The sequence below is a fragment of the Sturnira hondurensis genome, unplaced genomic scaffold (assembly GCF_014824575.4).
Source record: "Sturnira hondurensis isolate 20B ecotype Veracruz unplaced genomic scaffold, ASM1482457v3 Scaffold0010128, whole genome shotgun sequence".
In the NCBI taxonomy this organism is placed as follows: Eukaryota; Metazoa; Chordata; class Mammalia; order Chiroptera; family Phyllostomidae; genus Sturnira; species Sturnira hondurensis.
The window spans coordinates 5049284-5069729 of NW_028082759.1; positions in this window are offsets into that span (position 1 = coordinate 5049284).

Sequence of the window (20446 nt, forward strand, 5' to 3'; positions counted from 1 at the left end):
AAATGATCCTTTGATTTCACATGAAATACACATCACTATTTTAGAAGGCAAACTGATCAGAATTTGCTATATACCATAGACAATTTATCTTTGATAGGGGAAAATAATCAGCCTTGGAAATTTGACCCCCTGTGATTGGAAGAATCAACAATTGTGGGAGCTGTATTCGATGTGGACTACCCCAGTTAAAAACAGCTCCCTCAGACCAAATACCCGCACAGCCTTCAGGACTGTCAGAATTTTGCCTCTGTCTGCATTAGTTTGCATTTTTTTAATTTAAAAAAAATTTAAAAAATGCAAACCTATTTTTAAATTTTGTTTTTAACTTACTAATGGGGTTATCAAAACCGTCTTTGTATTTCAGCCAGTGCTGCTTCAGTTGACTTAATATTTACTTCTCCAGGTTGGCACAAGTAGTAATTGTTGTCACTTTAATGGGAATGAGGAAATAGAAATGAAACAGGAGATCTATTTCTCCATAATTAAACATACATTTTTTCTAAATTAAAAAGCTAGGTGAAGAACAGGATTAAAATGTCCTAAATTTATTTTAGGAGTACTAATTTTATAAAAGGATTTTAAAAGTTTAAAAATAAAATAAAAACATTCTCTTGCTCATAATAAGTGGAAAATAATTTCCTATTTTGATAATAAATAACAGTTATAAGTAAACAAATAAGTAGCAAATAATATTTAAGCAAAAATGTTATTAAAAGTTGAAATGTTAAAAATGCAAAAATAATCTCTATCAATATTTTAGAATCAATATTCTGGATTGATTTAATATTTTAAACACAAGAATGAATGTAGCAAAGGACATCAAAAGTTCTCATCACATTAGAAATTAGGTCATTCACAGTTGCATGTCACAGACAACAAAGCAAAGTTATTTTGTGAATATTTCTGGGCTCCCTATTTTTTCCACAGATCTATTTTTCTATTCTTTCAGCGTACCACACTGACTTAATTACTTTAGACTTTATTTAGTCTTAAAGTTAGGTAGTAGCAGTCTTCTGACTTTTTTCTTCCTGAATATTATTTTGTATATTCTGGATATTTTATCTTTCCACATAATCTTTTGAATTGATTTACCAATATCCAAAAAAATAATAACCAGATGGAACAAACAGGAAAGAAATGTAAAAGTCAGTAGGAAACCTTGGTATTTCTAGTGCCTGTCAGTCATACTCACCCACTGCAGGGATGGAGGCATCTTCACTAAGATCTCTCCTTAGCTTTAGCCTGTTTCTGAAACTCTGAATAAACCAGCTTTTCTGTCTCTCTCTCTAAACTATTTCTCATTGGCTGTCAAATACTTAGCTCTCTATGAGTATTTTGTAGACCATTAGTCAATTAATTACTTGCTTGACTTATACACTAATTGAATTATTAATGGATTATGCAGAGCCATTTTTAATAACTATAAGAACGTAATTTTGCTGAGAGGTTGTTTTACAACGTGTGAAAAGATTTTCCATATATTTTGGAAAATATGTTGAAAATGAAAAAAATCACATTCCATAAATTGATTTTTCAGATCAATTTCTTTAGTTTGTTTACATATTCATTAAGACAGGTATTAAATCTCTCTTTATATATTTAATCTTACCCTTCAATAAAGAATCATTCATTCCATTGAGTGGGTAGTTTTATGAGTCTATAAAATAGATATCCTGGTCTTCTCCTCTCCATTGTGGTTTTGTGTTTGGGTTGCCCACTGGCTGGACTTAATCTGTATCCACAAAATCTGGTGAGCATCCACCCATATGGGTGGATGTCCTGGGGAGAAGATACACATGAAGGGGAGGGGCTAGGTCAGGGGAGGCAAAGAGAATAACCATACCTAAAGTTTTATAACTTCAACTTAAATCATTTTACTATCTATATTTTTCACACTTTATATCATTTAATTTCAATATTTTAAATCCAGCACCTAAAATTTAATCATCCTATAGTATTTCTTTCTTTCTTAATCTATGCATGTCTAAATTTACTTTAGCACCGTTTGATTCTGTTGTCAACCATTGTACTCAACTTTGTTTATATCAGCAACTTATTTGTCCCTCACTTTCTTTTTTTTTGAACTAAGCAGACACAGTCCAGCCCTGGTTAAGTTCACCTCTCCATTTGCTCGGAGTTTTAAATACAACTGTATGTGGTGGTAAGAAATCACACACTGATGATAACAGACTACATTATTTGTTTTCTTCAGTAATTGCTCTTCCATGGCCATTGTAACAAATTACCACAAACTTGGTGTCTTAAAAAACAGAAATTCACTTTTTTAAAGTTCTGAAGTTAGGTAGTCCAAAATCAAAGTGGTTTTAGTGTGGGTTCCTATTGGATGGCCTTGAGGTTGAGTCTGTTCTGAAACTATCTCCCAGTTTCTGGTGAATGCTAGGAATCCTTCCATTCCTAGGCTTACGGTTGGGTAAGTTCGATGTCCGTCTCCACCATCACGTGATGCGCTTTTGCGAGTGTTCCTGATAGGGGCACAGACTGCCTCAGTGTCATCTAAATGTAGAAATCTCACCTTTCTGGCTTATGCAAGTATCTTGCTCATCAGTTGTCACAAAAATATCTAGCAGCAAACAAGAAAAGAACCTTAATAATCTTAAATGTGCCCTGGCTGGTGTAGTTCAGTGGATTGAGCGCGGGCCTGCGAACCAAAGAATCATGGTTCGATTCCCAGTCAGGGCACACGCCTGGGTTGCAGGCCAGGTCCCCAGTAGGGGACACACGAGAGGCAACCACACATTGATGTTTCTCTCCCACTCTTTCTCCTTCCCTTCCCTTCTCTCTCAAAAATAAATAAAAAATAGTAATCTTAAATGTTTACCAAACATGCAAAGATGTAAAAAATTATGATGTAAAATCAAAAGAAAACTACATCAATTAAAGCCAACCTGAAATTTAAACTGATGTTAGATTTAGCAGACAGTGACATTAAAGTGGTTCTTGTACATATATTGATACATTTAAAAAGTAGGGAATAGAAAGATATCTAAATTACACACTGAACTTGTAGGATGTGAAAACTACAATGTATAAGGTGAAAAAAATACATTGAGTGTTGTTCACAATGATTATACAGTAGAGAAAATAAGATACATATACTTGATGACAACAAAATATAAATATCCCAAATACTTATATCCCAAAATATGAATATCTCAAATGAGAGGTTAGAGAATTTTAAAGAATATGAACAAGGAATTACTGAGGCATGGAAAAATGTCAACAAGCCTAATATATATGTATTCAAAGTTCCTAAAATGGAAGTGGTGTGAATAGAAAAAAAAATATAGCCAATATTTCTAAATTTACTATAATTTATTAAAATAATCTAGAATTTCAACAAACCCCAAGCCCAAGAAATATGAANTCTCAAATGAGAGGTTAGAGAATTTTAAAGAATATGAACAAGGAATTACTGAGGCATGGAAAAATGTCAACAAGCCTAATATATATGTATTCAAAGTTCCTAAAATGGAAGTGGTGTGAATAGAAAAAAATATATAGCCAATATTTCTAAATTTACTATAATTTATTAAAATAATCTAGAATTTCAACAAACCCCAAGCCCAAGAAATATGAAGAAAACTATATACCAAGGCATGTCACAGTGAAATTATTCAAAAGCAGTTATAAAAGGAAAATCTTAAAAGGAACCAAAAGACAAAACTATACGAGATCTGAAGGGAAAAAGTCCAGCCGTTGTTAATATAACAAGAATGGTTTGCACAACATCGATGTAACCGGCAGCCCAGGAGAGTGGACTGGAATGCACGTGCATGAACAATGATGACTTCACTGTACTAGTCAGTGGGGGGTGTTGCACATCATTGAGTGAGCATATGTACTGTGTGGTCATCGCATTCAAAATTACTGAGTGAGTAGAGCAACAAATCTGCATCAAGTTTTGTGTTAAGCACGAACACTTCACGGAAACTATTTGGATGGTGCAGAAGGTCACAGCTATGGGCAACTGGTGATTGGCAGCTTCCTCACAAATGTGCCTACTCCTGCATCACGTCCAGTGCAGAATTTTTTTTGCGAAATGTTAAATCACCCAGGTAACTCAGTACCCCCTACAGCCAATATTTGGTGCCCTGTGACTTCTGGCTTTTCCCCAAACTAAAATCAACTTCAAAGGGGCAGAGATTTCAGGTTCAGGAAAATTCAGCAGGGCAGCTGATGACAATTGGAGGAACTGTGTGAGGTCTCAAGTTGCCTAGTTGGAAGGGGACTGAGAGATACAGTATTTCTCGTATCTTGTATCGTCTTCAGAAATTTTTCTCTTTTTCATATTTTATAAGCAGGGTACCTTCTGGACAGACCTCACACACAGACAGAGGGACAGATTACCATGGAAGCTGATGTCCTGTCAGAAACAATGTAGATAGGAATGCAGTAGGCAAACATCCTAAAATATTGATAGAAAAGAAATGACCAAGGATTACATACCCAGTGGAGATATGTTTCAAAAACAATGTTAAAATACTCTCTCACAGTCCAAAGTCTGAACAAAATTCAGCCACAGTAGATATGCACTATAGAGATGTAAAAGAAGATTCTTCAAGCAGAAAGAAAACATCACAGTGAAATATAAATCTAAAAAAAAAGGAAGCAGAGCACCAGAAATAGTAAATATATGGTTAAGTGTGTGACATTTATAAATTAAATGTTTTTTTTTTAAATTTGACATTTTTAAACCAAAGTGTGGGATTTATAATGTTAAAATTAAAAAAAAATATATAGGGATAGCACAAAGTTTAGGAAGGGATAAATGGGAGAACACTGCTGTATAAGGTTCTTATACAGTACTTGAAATAGTATTTCATTTGAAAGTAAACAGTTTAATTAAAATAAATTATACTGTAAGCACTAAGGCAACAACTAAAGTAAAACTAAGTTATATTTAATGTAAAACAAAATAAATCAGACAACAGAGTAAAAATGTGCAATTAGTCAAAAGAGAATAATAGCACATACCCTCCCCATTTGACCTAAGCATGGACATAGAATTGCTTGGGAATGGAAAGCAATTGGGAACCCAATTGCTTGGGTGAGAAGTAGACATGTGCCGCTGAAGTTTTATGAGGCATGTGGTTCTTTTATTTTATTTTTTCTCACTCCTACAAAAATAAAATATCTGAGATAGGGTCTGTTCTTTGGGTGAAGAGACCACAAAAAGCAAGATAGATAGATAGAGACAGGTAAATAATTCTTGCCATGCCCCGAGATTTGCATGCTGTTTCACTAAATATCTCTATTGTACCCAGGCAGAGGGGCCTCTACCTTAAAATTGCATATTAAAGGACCCAACATAAGAAGAACAATCCTAGTATTTTGGAAGAGCCTATGAGAACGTTGCCACTTAGAATATAGTGCTTAATCCTTGTGTAGCATAATCTATGACTCTAAATATCAGCCATAATGACTATCAGAGATTAGTGGTTTAAACAAAAGAGGACTAGGTCTGAATGCTATAAAAGTTTGTGGTTTATAGAACTGCCAACATTAAAGTCAAATATTGGTTGGACTGAGCAGACATTTGAATGGCAGAAGTGTGTAAGAGCAAAAGCAAATTAATCTATATCCCAAGCTCTGCCTCTTAGATTTTGAATGCAAAGAAGTAGTATTTTCTAGCAGTAGCAAACATCCATTTTCTATCTTTTCTTCACATTGTATTCGTGGTTGTAAAAGAACTAAAAATTTAGCATAATATTAGGAAGATTTACACAAAGCCTAAAGCATATTTGCAACATTATGATTAATGATGTTTTTGAATTTATAAATATGTAGTTCTAAATGTAACATGCATTAACTTTTTTCCTACACATTTAAAGTCATCTCTGAATAAACTGCTGCATCTATTTATAAAAATATGTTAAATTTTCTTTTCTTTTCTTTCTTCCTTCCACCTATCCATCTATCCACCCATTATTTATCTATGTAACAATATACTTATTAAAGTGATGGCCTAGGTCTTTGAGTAGACAGTTTGGTGGTCAATGTATTCTTGAGTATGATTTTTTACTATTTTCTCCTAATTTCTATATCAATAAATTAATTCTCACACAATTTTTTGGCAATTGTGAAGTGACTACCAATTATACTCCAGCGATTCTCTTAGGTACTTGACATAATGCTGTAAGTGGGAACATTGTGGTTTTAAGTTTTATTTGAGAGGAGAGAAAGATAGTAAGAAAATCCCCACTGTATAACTTTAATTGTAATATTTATAAGAAAGAGAAAATTTATTCCTGTTTGATTGAATCTGAGAAGGACTCACAGAATGAGAAATATTTAATCTGAGACGGGAAGGATGTTAAGGCATTAGGTCACATTGCGGGAGAGAGTTCTAAAGCAGGAGGATCAGTATTTGCAAAGAACATGAAACTTAGAAGAGATCTTAGAAAGTTAACCTAATATAGTGCTAAAAGCAGAAGGATATCTATATTTATTTTATGGAGCTATGATATTAAATCAGAGTTTTGAAGAGCCTGTAAGAGCTTTGCAAAATGGAATAGACTCATTTAGATCACTCTCGGTATGCAAATGTCCCAAACAAATTTTGATAACAGGGAAATTGTGTTTCATTAATATTTGGAAATCATATATATATATATATATATATATATGCACCTTGATACAAAATTGTTGATACAATTATGATACAAAATCATATATATATATATATCCATGTATTAGTTTTTTGCTAAGGTAATTCTATTATATTAATCTTTCATGTTTTTATAAGTACATATCTATTTGTATACTCTCTACTGATTTCCAAATTTTATTTAGTTAATTTTGTTTTTTCTCAACAGAAAATATTATATCATTCAAATTTGAAACAATTAGCATAAATATTTTTCAGTTATATACTATCCCTTATTCTAGTTTTGCATGCATTAGCTATTTTTATAATTTCATTGGTTAGATTTTTCTCAACAACTGTTCATTAGTCATCTCTAAGCAGAGGACCAGGCCCAGCAGTTACAATGTTTCAAATACCTGTCAAATTCCAGCTTCCAAGGGATATTGCGGTAGTTTGTGGATTTAGCGTACGTTAAGAGGTGTAGATGCATTCTTATCTTCCTCCCTGACGTGTTGTGTCGAACCTGTGCAAACCTCTGACCTCCTTTTGCCCTGCTTCACACTATTGTTCTAGTAGGAACTCTAAGGAACAGTTCTTACTCCAGCGTAAGCAAAGATGCTTTCCCAAGACTAACCACACTCAGTTTTGCATATTTTAGGGGTCTAATGGGAAGGAAATTGGAAAAGGGCAAGGGAAGCAGGAGGAAAGAAGAGATGAAGGGAGGGAAAGAAAGAGCCAGAGAGAGATTGGTCACCTCCTCCTTTTAATTCTATGAATCCCTATCTTCTCATGACAAAATCACTCTTATCCTTTGAGAAAAGGATAAGTAATTGCCTACTCTTAAGAACAGCAATTAGGACACCACTGCTATTTCCATTAATAACATCATCATCAATTTTGTATCAAGGTGCTTAATTTTCTTTAAGTAAACTGCTATTCTAATATGACTCAGTGGAAATGTTTCAAAGTTTTGATTCATACAACTCAATTTTTCATACACTATTTCACACAAATTAAAATTACCACTTAAGATAATTGAAGTATTTTACAGTAGACTTTACACTTATGAAAAATCTTTTTGTAAAAACACCGCACCTAAAGACCAGTGCTTAATTTCCAAAATATGTTTTTAATTATGCCTTAATATAATATAGTGCGATTTAAATTGCATTTTGTGGCACAAGAGAGGCTTAATAAACAGACTAATAGTCTACAGACTGAGTTTTTGTTTAATGTTTCTTCAACTTTTGTTCACCACTACGTGCTCAGTGTATGGAAGTCACAGAGAGAAGTAATACTGATTCAGACAAAGTTCACGGCCCAGTTTTGCTCTAGGCGGAAGAATGGCCAGTGATCAGGTCAGCGCCTTGGTTGTAATTAAGTTCTCAAACACACAATTTTATTAAGCTGACATGAGTGTTTGGTAGGAGATACTGAATGAACAACCTGAAATATTTTACCCACATCTAGTTACATGTAAGATATATGCATGTGCTTTTATATCAGTCTCATGTTGTACATGTCATACATCACATATACTCTGACGCAAAACTCAGCACTTCTTCTCTCCATGCCTTTCTCCCCATGTTTGCCCCAGCCCACAGGTCCATAAAATTGCAGAAGCGTTTTGCTCAGAGGCTTCTCTGTGTTACGGTGGCGCCTCCCCCCCCCCCCCACAAACATCTGTTCTGAGAAATAGAATGGAAAGGAGAGGGAATCAGCCCTTTCTCTGGTTTAGCCTGTTTTACTATACATTATCACAGCAGATGATTGAAGGGTAGACCGTGAGTTTTATGTTGGCTTATTGTCTTAATGGGATGCTCCAATACTTGATATATAGCTCAGGTCCCTTATATTTAGCTGAGATTCTCATGGTATACATTAAAAAGAAAATCATTCTTGAGATAATGAAAAAATGTCATAATGATAAAAATCCAATCCTCTTTGAAGAAATCACTATTCTAAATCCGTAAGCATAATCTATGTAAACCAATACTTGACAGAACTTAAAAGATAAAGGGTGCCACCTACATGTCTTTCTTAATAACTAATAGCACAAGCAAACAAAGCATCAGTAAGGATATAGCATAGTGCATTTGAAGAACACAATTACCCAACATTATTTAACTTGCGTAACTGGACCATGCTACAAATCAGCTTTGAAAATAGCATGGCAGTGATAACTACGACTCAATGTATGCATTTCCTATGACCTCATTATTCCACTCTTAGGAAATCACTATGCAGAATGTGTGTGTATATATATATATATATGTGTGTATGTGTATATATCTCAAAAACCTGAAAACCACCCAATATTTGTCAAGAATAGTTAAATGAATGTAATATATATTTACTCAATCAATTACTACTTGGCAAAGAGAAGAAATTAACTATAATCACTCAACAGTATGGATAACTTGCAAATATGATGTTTAATAAAAGAAGCCAGATACTGAAGCTCATATACTATATGATTTAATTAATATAAAGATAAAAAAACTGAGAGTACTACGTTTTTAGAATAACCTTTTGCTCTCTAAAGATGGTGATGAATATTTAAATATTAAAAAATTTACAGTGCTTAAATATTAGAAGAGTAAGTTTATCTTCAGTTATATCAATTACAAAATATGTAACATTAAATTATTATTTAAGCTGATTCTGTAAATAAGTATATCCCTTAACTATTTGCATTGTTTTCCTGTAGCACCTTCATCTTTCTGAAAATGTGGTCATGGAAGACAACATATATCCCAGGGCAATTGTTTCATTCCACTTTATGGCTATGGCTTAGGTGTCAGAAGGTGAATATGAGAATCCTAAAAAATTTCTCATACAAAAAGAAAGGTCATATTTATGATCTAAGGTAAATCCTCAATCAATTGGAAATACCAAGAAATATACTCCTTGCATATTGGCTTATCATTTTGTTTTGTTTTGAAACCTAGATAGCAATACAAGACTACGGTAAATTATCTAAAAGCAGATCATGAGGTTATGTGTGTCTTAAAATTAACTTTTGATCTTGGTAAAGAACACATGATCAATAATATTTTGTATTTTCTGAATCAGTTTATTATTCAATGTTATTTATTTTTATTGTGAATATTTGTATAACTAATCATTTTCAAGCTTTCAAATAATTGAAATACTAAACTACTTAGTTTATTAGCTCATTATATTCCCCTTGGATGTGTAATATATCAGAATAGCATTGAGTATTATTCTCCAAAAATTGTAAAATTGACTTGCACATTATTTTGCAGATCAAAGTGGAGTTTCACTTTGATATAATAAACAATTACTGAATATCTAACATTGATAATGTATTATAAGGTATTGGGAACATTACAAATTTGAAAAATATGCTGGCCTTACCATAATTTCATCTTAATTGGTGAGCAAAATGTCTAGAATTGCTATCCAATATGTTATACATAAATTTAAAAAACCCCACACTTTGGCTCTTTATGACTTAATGCATCATAATATATAACTTACCTCATCACAGTCACCCAACTCTTTATTTTCATTTGATTTAGGATCAAGTACATGTTTTTGAAAGGGAAAAAGGAGTGGGTGACTCTCTCTCTCTCTCTCTCTCTAGAGAGAGAGAGAGAGAGAGAGTCACCCACTCCTTTATATATATATATATAAACCCACATATATATATATATATATATATATATATATATACACACACACACACCCACTCCTTATATATATATATATAAACCCACATATATATATATATACACACACACACACACACACACATATATATAAACCCAAACTAGTTTCATAAAGGTAGTGCTTATGTTAAAAAAAGTAAACAACATTGTATGTTGTTTTTAAAATCCAGAGTATTTAAATACCCCACTCTGAACCGCTGGAAGAAAACAAGCTATAATTTTCTAGCAAACGTTTCCTCGATCACTTTGTGATGCAGTATAAATTGTAGGAGGTGGGGGAGACTTAAACTCTGACAGGTTCTTGATATGAAGGTACAAATAGCAGACAAAATATAGTCCCCAGGGCTTCAAAGCCTAATGCTCTCTGAAATGCCAGGAGCACCACTTAGTCCTTCCCTTCTTACCTTATTGCACAGTGTCCCCAGTTGATGTTGTATGTGATATAAATTACACAGACAGTTTATTGAATCTGCTTTTAGTCCTTCTTCTGTAACACACGCGGCATCACTTTCAAGGTGTCACTTCAGAGGAGTAAAGAGAGACTAGAGCAATATTTTATGTCTGACTGGGTAAAATATGGCTTGGAAAACTGCAAGTGTCTTATTACTAGAATAGCTCAGCAAGATACACAGTCTACTGGATGCAGTTTTAACTGTGATTATTGAGTCAGTTTTCTTGTATTTGCATGAAATCATGTGGTATAGGTGCTCAGGCAATATTGGGGGTTCAGCATAAATTTCTTCCATTCACTTTGTCATTACTACCTTTGTCTCAAAGGCATGTCACATGCAAATCTCTGAATTTCTACTGCATCATGGAGCCAGAAGCGAGACAAATAATGGCTAAATTGTAATAATTTATGCATCTTATGTATTCTATGATCATAAGTCAGGCTATATATACTTTACATTTATAGAAAGATAGTTTTAAAGTTGCTATTAGAAGGAATAAGACTGAGACTCACATATTCATCAAGTCATAGCAGGCAACATTTTGAAAGAGAGATAGACTGTAGAAAGTGTGAATAAATGACTCTAACTTCTTATAATAATACCAATAGTCACTAACAGTGGCCCTAGTGTTTAAGACAGGCAAATGAAAGAAAAGAATGTTTAAAAAATTATACTGCATTTTGAGAAAATGTATTTCCTTGTAGCTCAGTTTGGGTTTCCTTTTAGAAAAAAAAAACTGAGATAAATGTAAATCATGTTAAATGAAGAAGAGTAAGGTCAGTATCATGACATATAAGACATCTCTCTATTTGTCCATTTTTACTGACAAGCAATTAGGCAGTCATCCAGGAAGAAAAGAGCCTACGTGAGGTACTGGGGTCCAGCACCATATGCCAAGGAGCCAGGAGGATACCCAGGCAGCTGGTAGTAGGCACACAGACCTCAGTACAGACTGCAAAACATCAGGGGCCATGGGATTTACCCCAATCCTTCTTGGCCATGGTGAAGGAAAACCTGGAGATTGCTAACTTGGGCAGAAACCCATTGATAAGAGAAACTTTGTAGAAATCCAGTTTCCCAATGGAAGATTACAGTTCTCCATTGGACCAAAAATATTAATGTAAGTTTGGATGCGTTGGAAATGTTTAAGGGGACTTTCCCAGGAGCCATCTTCCCTCAGACAACATTGTGTGGTGACCTCTCGTGTTGGGGAAGGGAGAGCAGTGAGTAGGTGAGTGGGCGCTCTCCAGCAGGACTCAGAGTACTGAGGTGGGAACTCCGTGATGGGAGAAGGCAGGAGATTGGTAAAGAGGAGGAAAGATGATCAAAAGGATGCATTTCTGCTGACTTCACTCAAGAGTTCCAAAGGAAGTCTGCCCAGGAGTCTCTGGGAAAATCTAACAGGAGGATTCTCCACCAGGTCTGTAGACTCCTCAGTTCCCCAGGTGCTAAACCTCCCTCCGCACTGCACTGGTGTGTTTGTGAAACACTGTGAAATGTGGTATGTGCACTCCTACGCGGTGACTAGTCTTCTTAGGGCCCGTGTGTCTGATCCACCACAGCACCACTTGACCCTCCTGTTGGTGGGGGTCTGTGTGGGACTCTCTCCATCTTCCGGGGATTCCCAAGGAGGAGATAAAGAAACAGGGACCAGGGATACATACTAGTGTCTAATCTCCTGATTCAAAATCTGGCAAGAATTTTTGACTCCTCCATCAAGAGTCCATTTCAAACATTAGCAACTAAGTAACCAGTCAGGGACCCCACATTCTGTAGAAAGACCACATCTAGGGTTGTGGTTTCTGGCAAAATGACCAGAATTTTGTGGTGGTTTATTTATTTTTCTCATGCACAACATTTTGCTTTCTGTAAAAATACCACTTTATACGTTTCTTGGAACTTGTCTCATATGATTTAAGGTTACCTTATTTTGTTAGCTTCTCCCTGCTGCTCCTGCCCACTCCGGCCTTTCAGAAAGGCTCTGCTCAGGCACCAAGAATGGAAGAGGCCTCCTAATAATATGAACTGAATGAGAGAATAAACCACCCCTGCTTCTAATGGGAAATTGAGGTCTAGGTATTTTATCATAAGATTACAGTTTGTAAATCGAATCTATTACTTCTTCTAAATATCCTTTGTTCAAAATGTTCTTAATGATGCCACTTCAGATACATTGTGTAGCAATTAAATTTGTGTTTACTGCTGTCTCAAAATTTGTATAGTAACAGACATCATGTTTCTTTTTTATTCATTGTTATTGTTTAGCATAGTGATTTGATAGATTGGATTTTGTAAAGTTCCTATGAATTATTATGGGTTGTTTTGAAACCACATTGTATCTCATTGGAAAAGAGTCTCTATTCATTCTCTGGATTTTAAATTAGTTATTAACATTATAATTTTAGCATTTGCACTTGATAAATTGGGTTAGTTTTTCTGTAATGGCCCAAATAGTAATTGTAGCCCTCAATGCTATTGATTGTGGGAATTGACTCACTTACATACTAAATATTAAATTGTTAAAGACATTTGAATGCTGCCCTGGATGGTGTAGCTCAGTGGATTGAGCGTGGGCCTGTGACTAAGGGATCATGGTTGGATTCCCAGTCAGGGCACATGCCTGGATTGTAGGCCAGTTCCAAGCACAGGACACACGAGAAGCAACCGTACATTGATATTTCTCTCCCTCTCTCCTTCCTGTCCCCTCTAAAGATAAATGAGTAAAATCTTAAAAAAGAAAGAAAAAAAGAAAAGAAATCTGAATGCCGTTTTGAATGAAGTAGATGCGATAAAGTGAAAAATAATCACTGGAGTAACATTTGAGCAACTCTTTGGAAAGTGGTATCCATAGCTTATGTAAAGTCATTAGGGAATATCAGAAAACAAAATTTATAATGACTTAAGTGTTTAAAATAATAAGATATGTAGAAGATATCCTGTAGAAAAGATAGGATACTCATATATAAAATGAAATGATCGTTTTAAAGGACTGTTGAACATTATAAGCTTTGAAAAATATATTCAAAGTTTTTTTCTGCTTATAGGAAATGCATACATGGGAAAAACAAAGACAAATGGACTTGTGGATAAACTTGGGACCAACTTTAGAATGGCTAAGTGGGGTGGGAGTAGAAACTGTAGTGTCCAAAGGCTGAGGGTAAACACTTAGCTAAATAGGTAGAAAAAGGTATCCAAAGGGCATGGCAATCTGTAGTGAAAGTTCAAGGAAATGATAACGTAGCTCCAGAAATTACCACAAAGTTATCACAGTCTGAGTTGTTACAGGTAGTGGTACCATTTTCTTAATTCTTAATTTCACTTTTTATATAAAATCATTAGAACCTGAGATATGAATGGTCTTTTCTGACACCAGCATTTTACATGTGATTACAGTTGGCTTCTGGAGAGAATGCAAGCTATGTGACTTGCAGAAAGATAGACTCAGAAGCCAGCACCTAACCTCTCCCGGCTTTGCCAATGTATATCCATTTATTTGCCTTTTTACTCTGAATCCTTTGCTGTGATAAACGTCGGCTGTGAGTGTAATTAGAATTGTATCTGAATGAGGCCTTCTAGAGATTGACTGAACTCGAGGAAGTTTGTGGGATGTCTGTAACAGAATTCAACACATCAAAAAGAATGTGATGTGAGATTTCATCAAATGTAATTATGTAATCCTCAGTTGAATTCTTCATGAAAAATTGATATGAAAATAAAAGTAAAAGAATGTTCAGGCATATCTTTGTGAAAGCTTTCAAATCTTATAAACCCTACAGACATGAAGGATCAGATAAAAGTGACTATTTAGATAAGAAAATACTAATCTAACTGTAATGTGAAGCAGAAGCAAGGAGAGGAATGACACATGTGGGTTTAGTCAAAATTAAAATTTGAATATCTCTATGCATGATGATTTCAAAATACCAAATATAAAGAAATTGAGGCTGACATGGATAATTAAAAACAGCTGCAAATGAAAAGGAGGAAGAAATACAGAACTGCTTCCAATTCCAAAATCTGCATTCATTAGAGCTCTACCAAAGAAGAACAAGTAGGTGATGTATTTTAAGATTCACTGCTTAGATACCATGGCTTATTGGAGCATGGGGCTATCTAAAATCTGCAGAGCAGGCCGTCAGGATGGGCGGGCTGGACACCTGGGCGTGAGCTGAAGCTCTCTACACAGAGTGTTTTTATTTCTTCAGGAAAACCTTGGCTCTGCCTTTAAAGTTTTTCAACTGGTTGAATCAGACCCCTTCATTATTCAGATTGATGTCCCTTTCATAAATTAACAGATCATGTATTTTAATCACATCTGCAAAATATCTTCAGAGAAATTTGTAAACTAGGGTTTGATGGCCTTACTGGGGACTATAGCTTAGATTGACACAGAAAAAAACCACCTATATTTCTAAAGAAGGTACAGGGGTACCTCACTTTACTGTGCTTACCTTATTACGCTTCACAAATACAATGTTTTAATCAGCCCTGAGGCAAAACTCTCTACCGACAAAAAGGATAAATGAAAGCTCAAGATAATGGTTAACATTTTTAGTAACAGTGTTTCCTTTTAATTAAGATATGTACAATGTTTTTGTAGGCAGTAAGCTACTGAATACTTAATGGACTACAGTGGTGTGTAAACATAACTTTTGTAGACGCTGGGAAACCAAAAGTTCGCTGCGATGCACTTTTTTGTGAGACTTGGTTTATTGTGATATCTGTATATTCACGTTAGGGTTCTGTTCCACAGCCCTTGATTTAAATGTGATAGGAATTGACATAGTTGACTTATATTTATTCACTTGTAGATACTTATTTTGGGTATAAGATTACATTTACAAACTTAGATTGGCTTTAAACTGACATTTAAAACTTTAAAGAAATATTTCAAGTGATATTGCCATGAAAAATGCCTTCTGTTAGCCTGCCAAGCCATGATGTTTTTACATGTTAAAAGGAATCTTCTTTTGGGAAAAGTAAAGGAGAGAGACAAACAACCACAAGATTAAATAAACATTGCAGTCCAAACCACCTTCACAATAACATCAATTAACTTTTTTACTCTCTGAACAATGGCAGGGTATTTTCTGTGTTTCAGTCTTGCAAAATGCTGCTTTACCAAGTCAATGCAGGTCTTTATGACTGAAGTATCAGAAGGAATAAGTGGAGTAAATGTTGACCTTGATTTGAAAGACATCTATTTTACCCAGTTCTATGATTTAGAAAATAAGAAAAATCATTGTTTTTTTCCAGTAGACAATTTGAGGCTTTGAGAGAGAATATTGATATTTTATTGTCCACAATGAATTAAGAGTATGGTACTTCAGACAGTTATTAAGTTAACTGCAGAAAATAAGAGCAAATGGACACTCTTTGGGAAAGTTCAAGGTTTTTGCAGTTTATATCTCTGAAGATCATTAAAATGACTTATTTTACTTTTAACTATAGACTTTTTTGAACAAATACCTAGATGCCATAAACAAATTAAAAGGTGAAATATTTAGCTCAAAATAAAGCTATGCATAAAACAACACATGTGTGTATATATACGTATTTATATTGCATATAAGCACTACTCAGAAATGTGTACATATATGTATATAGTACATATATGTACTTATATAAGTATATATACACAGAAATGCATTATTAAGAGAAATTATATTCAGTGTGAGGGTGGGACTTAAATTTCTAGAAGGATACTTTTACATTTCAAACTAAAAGGCGTTTTGGAATTTCACTGACTGACCAGAAAAAAGTTACACACTTAATTAATCAACGTGATAGGGAAACAGTAAAACGCCTACGTTATGAAGAGCAATAAAGAGAAACATTATGGCAGAGACTCATAGAACTGTAAATGGAGGGTTTCAACAGGCCGTCAAAATATGTGGAATTAAGGACAATTCACTTCTAGAAAAAGGACATTGGATTTACCTGCAATATGTTAATATCACAAGATATAACAATAGCATTATAGAGAAATTATGATACAAGGATTTTAAAAGGCCAAAAATATGTCCCCAAATGCAGATCCTAAACTTGAATACAAACGAATGCTATTCCAGCTTTATACCCACTTTATATAAAGTTTATATAAATACATAGAAGAAAACAATTCATATTATTTTGAAAAGTATATTTTTATTGTACGCCTTCAATGGAACATATTCTAAGGACAACAAAAACTGTAAAACAAGCTTGAATTTTGCCTAGTAATCTTGTTTGGATGGTATTAATTTTGCAGTTCTGAAACTATTTCATCTGCATAGTGTAAAAAGATCAAATGAACAAATATATTGATACTGCCGACAGGCATAATTTTTACTGAGAGCAAAAGAGGAGGAAGAAAACTGAGGAGTTGTATCTGAAGCTGAAGCACCCAGCGGTGTCCAATCTGTGGTCCCCAGTTGCCTGCAGCCCGGGGAAGCTGTGAATGTAGCCCAACACAATGTCATAAATTAACTTAAAATATTATGTGATTTTTTTGTGATTATATGTTGCAGTGTATTTAATGTGTTGCTCAAGGGTTAAGGGAAGGAAATAAATACATGTATAGGCCCTGAAGGCATGACGCAAGGAAAACAGGACTTAAAACTGCTAAAAATATAAGTGGCATATTACAATATGCAATATTATTCACAAAATGGCAAAAGATGAGGCTGCGTGTGAAAGCTATGACAATATGAAGGAAAGCAGCAGTGTGTAGATGAGGTGTGGTGGAATTGTGCACCTGAAACCTGTACAATTTTGTTAGCCAGTTTAACCCCAATAAGTTCAATAAAAAGGTGGGGAGAGGCAGATCATATTAGTAGAAAATGTTAGGTTCCAGGGTCACAAGTCACCTGTCCTGCCTCCTAGACTGGGAGGTCGAGAGGGAGTCTGGGGAGGGGAGGTAAAGGTGTCTTTAGGACTGGAGAAGGGCCACCATGCATTCCATCTCTGCACCCGTGGTTCAGGTGCAGTCAGCTCTGCTGGGAGGCAGGGAGACGAACTACATCACCCCAAAGCCTTCTCACCCTTATCAGATGATGCTGGCCCGTCAAGGAAACAGGCAGGGCAGTCTTGCAGGCAGAAAGTTCAGAACCTCAGAAAAGCAAAGAATGTGGGTGAGATCTAGGAGCTGAGAGTGATGCCCCAGATGTGCTCTTCCAGTCTCCTAATTGTCCTGACTGGAGCTGGGAGGGAGGTGGTATTAGGCCCTTCCATTTCCCATCTCAGCTCCTGGGGTCTGAAAGTTTCTGCCTTGAAGGTCTCTAGTGCCGTGAGATCTCCACCAGCGATGGCATAAGGATAGGACAGGAAAACTCCAGAGCGGGATTCATAACACATATCTAAGAATTTTCTTGCAAGGCCTACCTTGCAGAAGAAAATGTTTTAGGGTATGGCAAAAAAAAATTGCTGCCTGTGTATGTGTGTGTGTTTAATTGGTAGGTCTCAGGTGTACAGACTGGTTTAATCTTTATCTAATTTGTGACATTATTTTATCATTGGTCAATGCGTGGTTCACTTGCAGGCATTTCAGTATGTATATATTTGTTTGTCTTTAAGAATATGTACTGTTCACTCAATATGAAAGATAAAATGACAACAATTCATTTCCTTTTACATGATACTACCCTACTCAATTCTCCTATCTTCCACAAACCAGTATAGCCATTCTCTTAATCTTGTCTCTATCATTATTTTGTTAAAAATTTAGTTTGGCCACACTTCAAGACATTTCTATTAAGTATATAATCTCAGATAGTTTGACTATGAAAATAGTATCATATTCAAATAATCTTTTGGGAATTTTAAAGCAAATGTTATATTAATAGGATTTGTCTATACCATCATGACTAGCTGAAGATTGTTTACTCTGAGTGTTGAATAGTATTCCATTGCTTGAATATCCCACACTTGAATTGTCTGTTCTTCTGTTGATGGGCAATGTGGCTATTAATGTACTTGAATATTATTCTAGAATGCATTTGTACTGGTTTTGTTTCATATGTACTTATAAGTGAAATTCACAGATAGAAAAGATGGAGGGAGGTAAATGCTAACATTTCTAAGATAATGTCAAACTACTTTTTACAGTGTCTGTACAAAATGGCTTCCCTCAATATCCACAAAGTTCCAACAATTTATGGAATTGTGATGGATATAATCTTCAAAGCACGTGGTATTGTCTTACTCCTAGATTTCCTACTTTAAAAAGTATAAAATTAAATTTCATTCAGCTTTCAGTTTACATTTTTCTGATCATAAATAGGATTGAATACTATTTATATTTTTCCTGATCATATGTATTTTCTCTCCTGTAAAATACTTTCTCATGTATTTTTATTTTTTATTTTAGGTTATCATTTTCATATTGATTTGTAGTACTTCTTTATATACCTTTATTGGAAATAGCTTCCTCTGATTTGTAACTTGTGTTTTCAAGTTCAATAAAGTAGCATTTTAATTTATAGACTTTTACGATTTAATGTAATCTCATTTGTCAATCTTTTGCTATATAAATAACAACTTTGTTTTATTTAATACTTCCCTGTCTCAAGCTCAGAAATAGAGCCACTTAAATTTTATGTCAAATTTTAAAAATACTAGTTTAGGTATTTAACTTCTTAATTTATATAGGTTTGTCATTTTTGTTGGTGGTGTGAGAAAGGAATCTAATTTAATTTATATCAATAATTATTTACTTACTCTACTTGTTTTTTAATTTCCTATTTTCTCACTTATCCTCTAAGCTATTTAATTATATCTCAGACACATATAATTTCTCACATCAATGTTTCTCTCTTCCCCTTCCTTTCTCTCAAAAACAATGAAAAAAATGTCCTCAGGTGAAGATTAAAAAAGCTTTAAAAAATAATTGTAAAAATTGTCTATTTGGCTCTCTGTACTATTCTATAAATATAATTCTTGAATCCTGTGTATTAACATATTCTAATTGCATACAATATTAATTACTGCAGTTTCATAAGTCTTCATATCCTATAATATAAACCCTCCCACCTTAATATTCTTGTGTTTCTTGGTTACTCTTATTCTAGAGTACTTTCATAGAAATGTTTGAAATATTTTATTGTGTTATAGAAATTCTATTAACATTTTGAGTTGCACCGAGTCAAAAAACATAAATATTTGTAAAAAAATTGTTTCTCTGCAGTAATTGTTTTCCTATCCATAAGTGTAGAATTTTTCCTCATTATGTAAGAAAAAAATAGGCTATGGTTTAGTGTTTTGTGTGTTTTATCCCTGTGTCTGACAGTAAGAACAACGTTTAATGATGTTCTTGGGAGACCAGGAAACATTTGTTCCAAGAAACCCAGAAAAGAGCGCTCTTGGTATACAGCTTAGATACTTACTCATTAGGTCCTAGGCCAACACTGAAAAAAGCTTAAAATTCAGGTTTCTCTATAGAAAGGACAGTCTCAGGCATTTATACTGCATGTAAAACAGTAGAATATGTTCTCAGAGGCTACAAAACAAAATATACCCAACTTATTTCAAAAAAATGCAAATGTCATGTTTAATTTTGATAGTATATCAGTTTCTTTGAGCACTGTACATGCATAACATGAAAGTAGGAGTTCCATAATTATTTTCAATTATTTTTTGTTAATATTACCTGATATGAATAATTAGTACATATGTTGAATATAGAGTAGGCATGCAGAGAATACCTTAAGTGTTTG